General features: G+C 33.5%; 1 long non-coding RNA gene across 1 annotated transcript in view; it reads right to left on the bottom strand.

The window, feature by feature from the left end:
• LOC110271764 overlaps positions 1,876 to 5,014 on the bottom strand; it is a 9,602-nt gene continuing 6,463 nt past the window's right edge. Inside the window, exon 3 of the long non-coding RNA XR_002362403.1 lies at positions 1,876 to 1,886. This is a non-coding gene — a long non-coding RNA (uncharacterized LOC110271764). The remainder of the gene's footprint in view (positions 1,887 to 5,014) is intronic.

The following is a 5,014-nucleotide window of genomic DNA, read 5'->3' as shown; positions in this document are numbered from 1 at the left end:
CACATCGCATCAAGAACAACCATCAGCGTCACCATCGCCAGCATAAGAGATCTTTCAGTTATTCAAATATATACAAAAACAATATAAAGAATACACAAATAGAGAGAATAGATAAAGCAATTAGCTCAAATAGCATATAGATACAATTATTCAACAAGGCATGCCAAATACAAGATGCACACCCAATCAATACACACAAATGCAAATGATGCATGCCTACCCTACGGCCAATGAGCTCATCTATCGGTTATAAGTCAAAACCCGACATGTCCAGTAGTGAACCCTGAACAGTTCCTTGGTGCGCGTATCCCAAGAGGTATTCGTATTCATCAACTTCTCTTAAGGGAATCATTAAGGAAGGTCTAAGTGTCTGCCTACATCTTACGACGGAGGGTCAACAAAGTGTCTCAAATCTCAAGGCAGAGCAAGTGGAAAGAACCACAACCTTTGCAATTTACCCAGGGAGTTCCAATCTCATCCTAGAGCAAGCAAGGCAAATCACAACCTTTGCATCTACCTAGGGAGTTATCATATCAATCAAACACATTTCCATCATCCAATCATATCAATTCATTCCTTCAATCTCTTTCAACTCGTTTTGACTCATTAATTTTCTTCTCAACGCTTTCTATCATCTAATCGACCATCTCTATACTCATTATAGGGGTTACGAAAGTGAAAGAGCTGGCTAGACAAGCTAAAATAGTTAAAAAATTATTATTTTTGAAAAATAGGACAGTCGTGTGTATGCATGCCTCGTGCGTACTCATGAATTCACTTTTGCGCGTATGCGCGGAAACGCGTATGAAAAATGCTCAATTATGTAATGCAAGTTGTGCGTATGCATGAGTTATGCGTACACCTGGCTTGACTTTTGTGTGTACGCATGGTATGCGCACAAAATTATTTCACTTCTGTAACACCCCTTATGTGTACGCATGACTCGTGCATATGCAAGACCCTAGTTTTCTGCAATATTTGTAGAATTCAATTTTAAACTCCAAATTCAAACCTCTATAAATTTTTATATAATTATCCATTTTTCTTCATCCTTATATAGTTTTCAAGATCTTTCCACTAGCTTTAATTTAAGACAATTTTCATCCGAATCCAAACTCTAAGCGCCAAGTTATGACCCGTCAAAGTTGGCTAAAAATATGTTTTTATCAAATTTACACAATTCTTCAATTTCATCAATTTTCAATTCAATTCAATCCTAAACCATTCCAAAACCATTCCTACACATTTCAAATACTCATTTATCAATCCTCAACCGTTCCAAGCCTAAATCAATTCAATTCTAGCTTGTTTAATATATTCCTCAACTATATCCAATCACAACAACTACACACATTATTTATACATCCAATTCTCAATCAAACCTTTAACATACATACTCATACTCATACAACAATTCACATCACTTATCTCAACTTATCAAATAGGAGATTTATCACCCTATCATGGCCTCCGGTCCAATTTTCTCATCAATCGTTATCATAATCAATAATAACACTCAATTCACAATGTCACAACCAAATTGTAATCAATCTTCTCATTCTTATTCAACAATTCACACCGCTTACCTCAACTAAATACATAGGAGATTTCTCACCCTATCACAACCTCCGACCCAATTCCACATCAATTACCATTATAACCATCAAACCATATTTCATTTCAACACAATTTCTACTAAACCAAACAATCAATTATAACAATTCAACAATAATCCTAGATCCACTAGCCTGGGATTTCATGTCATATTACATGGTATTTAGTATTTACCCAAAATTCAAACCATACTTTAATGTCGTAAATTTCAAGTTTTCAAGCTTTCCCTTCCAAATTTTACCAAGTCAATCTTTCAATTACTCAATCTAACACTATATCATATAATTTGGCACAATATCAAAATTACAGCTCATATAAATTGATGAACCAATAGGAAAAAAAGGGATTCTTACCTTTACTCACCGAAATTAGTGATGAAAACCACCAAGAACACAAGTTAGAGAACTCATATAACATCAAAATCACCAAAAATTCTCAATACCCAAGCTCAAAACACGAATTCAGACTTGAATGAGAAACCAGAGCTAGAGTTTTGAGTTACTTACCAAACTAATTAGATAGAATTAAAGAGGAGGAGATAAGTTTCGCGTGACCATAAACGATGCGGCGATAAGAGTTTCGGAGAAAAAGTTAGAGTGAATTGAAGGTGTATGAAGCTAGGGTTTGGTTTTTCTCTTCCTTTTCTTCTCTTCTCAACCGTGCCTCTCTCAAAATAATGAGGGAGATCCTGAATTCTTGCTAAGTATGAAGAGAGATATATGTGTGGGCTTGGCCCAACATGGGCCCGTTTTAAGTTTTTGTCCGTTTGGACCAAAATTTTTAAGATAAGTGTTTTAATTTATACCTTAATATTTTTATTTCCTCCAATTATAAATATTAAATTTTTTATTTTTTTGCTCTCATTTAATTTGTTTATTAGTTATTAATTAATCGTTTCGTATTTTACTGAGATTTACAATATCAGTAAAAGTCATTGAGAGAAAAGGCAAAGAGAGTTATCTAGAAAAAAAAAGGCAGAAAATTATGTCAAACTCTTTTGTATATATTTTTGTTTTGTATTCATGATCCTGGGGGTATTCTCTTGCTAAGTTGGGTGAGCACTTATTGGTTAAAAGTCTAGGGAGTGAACTTAGCCAAATCTAACTTGAGTAGAAGTTGGGTTTGCCCAGATAGGATTGGGTTGAATTTTAGGAAAATTAGTGATTGTAATCTTTGTGAAAGATAGTATAAATTTGGGTTAAGTACGATTTTAGTCCCTAAGGTAGGGGCTGAAAATTTTTTTTCATCACTATTTTTTTTTCATACAAAATCATCCCTAAAGTTTAACTTAATTTTAAAATCGTCCTTTGAACCAAAATACCTTTTTTTTTTCTTCCCCAAAATTCTCATTTTCTATTCTTTCTTTTCTTTTTCTCCATCACAGAAGCTTTCTCCATCACAGAAGCAGAACCAGAAGCAGATAAACAAGACAAGAAGCAGAAGCAAAAGCAAAAGCAATACACGTGAATAATGGAAGCAGATAAACAAGACAACCAGAAGATAAACAAGGCAATACACATTGAGAACCAAAAGAAACAGAAGGCAACAAAGTAGAGTCTTGCCTTCCACTCCAACAAAAGAAACAGAAGTAGAAGTAACTAGAAGCATCAACAACAACAATGGAATAAAAAGGAATAAACAGAAGCAATGTAACCAGAAGCATCATCAACTACAACAATGGAATAAACAAAAGCAAAATACGTTCTTTTAAATCTGAAAAATTAAAAAAAGGAATAAAAAATTAAAACAGCACTGCAGGGACCTCAGGTGATCTATGAATCACGAGAGGAAGGGCAGCGGCGGTGGTGGGGGAAGAGGGGCTGCGGCGGTGAACTGCGAATCGGAGGGAGGCGGATCGCATGAAAAGGGCTGCAGCAGTGGTGGCGACGCCGTGAATTGCGACGAGAACGACGATGCGGTGGTGGTGGGCTGCAAATCGCGACGAGGAGGGCGCTGTGGTGGTCGGCGGCACTGTAAATCACGACGAGAACGGCTTTGCAGTGGTCGACGGCGCTGCGAATCACGAGGGAGGCATTGTGGCGGTACAGATTGCGAGGGATGACAACACTCTTGAAGGCAGGCGGCGGATTCTATTCCCCCTCTTCTTCCCTGAACACCCCCACCCATATGGTAAAAAATGATAATTTTAAAACTAAATTAAACTTTAGGGACGATTTTATAAGTAAAAAAGGTTGGGGACGAAAAAAAATTTAAGCCCCTACCTTAGAGACCAAAATCGTACTTAACCCTAAAAATTTCATCACTATAGTGATGGAGACTGGGTGTAGGTCACATTGTACATGTGGCCAGTGGCGGAACCAGAAATTTCATAAGAGGGGGGCAATTAAATATAAATATAACAAAAAATTAACAAAATATGATTTGTAGCATATATATCAAAAAAGTAATTATATTATATAAAAATAATTCAAATATCCAATACATAGTGCAGTTTTTAGTTATTTTAATTTATAAAATTTTGTAACTTATATTTTTTTTAATATTATATATAAAAAATTTAATATTATTAATTATTACTATTTACTATTTTTTTTTTAAATTTTGGGGGGACCATGGCCACCTTAGGTCCCCCCGTGGATCCGCCACTGCATGTGGCTGAACTAGGATATATGACTGTGTGATTCTCTCTTCTCTACTTTTCTTCTGTTTTCTTTCGATATGAGACAAAATAAAAGTGTCTCCTGAATTGTCAATTCCACAAAAGTCACAGCAATCCAAAAATAAAGAGTTGCTCTATTTCTGATCTTATCTCGAAGAGACAAAATAAAATTGTCTCCTGAAATATAAACTTGATAGACTCATTAGCCAAATAGTTTTAAATTCAATTTGAAACTAAAGTGAATAAGTTTAAAAAAAATGTCATAGATTCAACTCCTTTTTTAGGCCATTAACAAACCTTCAATCATATATAAAATATCTGAATACGCAATTTTTTTCCTTTGATTGTATAAAGTTGTTATGCATATTCACAACTAAACTAAAATATAGTTTTTATTTTTTTAAAATAGTTTATAAAAGTTATTTTTTAATAAGTATAAACAATAGGAATTATGTTTGATAAAATAACGTTTAAAATTTAAAAATACTATAATAGACATAAATATAAGAATTAAATTTAAAAATTAGTTAATGTATGATGTAATATTAGATTTTTCAATTTTAATAAGAACAAATCAATTTTAAAATGTTTCACCATATGTGCTTTCAAAAGCACTTTTATGTTTTAAAAATTACAAAAAATATAAATTTTTTATTTACCAAACACAAAATTAAGAACTTGTAATTTTGAAGAGCAGAAACACCTTTTTAAAAAATTCTTTTTCGAGTAAAAATTCTTAGTATCATAACACACACATTGAAATTTTATTTTATTTTATAT

Source organism: Arachis ipaensis, chromosome B05, assembly GCF_000816755.2.
Source record: "Arachis ipaensis cultivar K30076 chromosome B05, Araip1.1, whole genome shotgun sequence".
NCBI lineage: Eukaryota > Viridiplantae > Streptophyta > Magnoliopsida > Fabales > Fabaceae > Arachis > Arachis ipaensis.
This window is presented reverse-complemented; position numbering and strand designations above follow the sequence as displayed.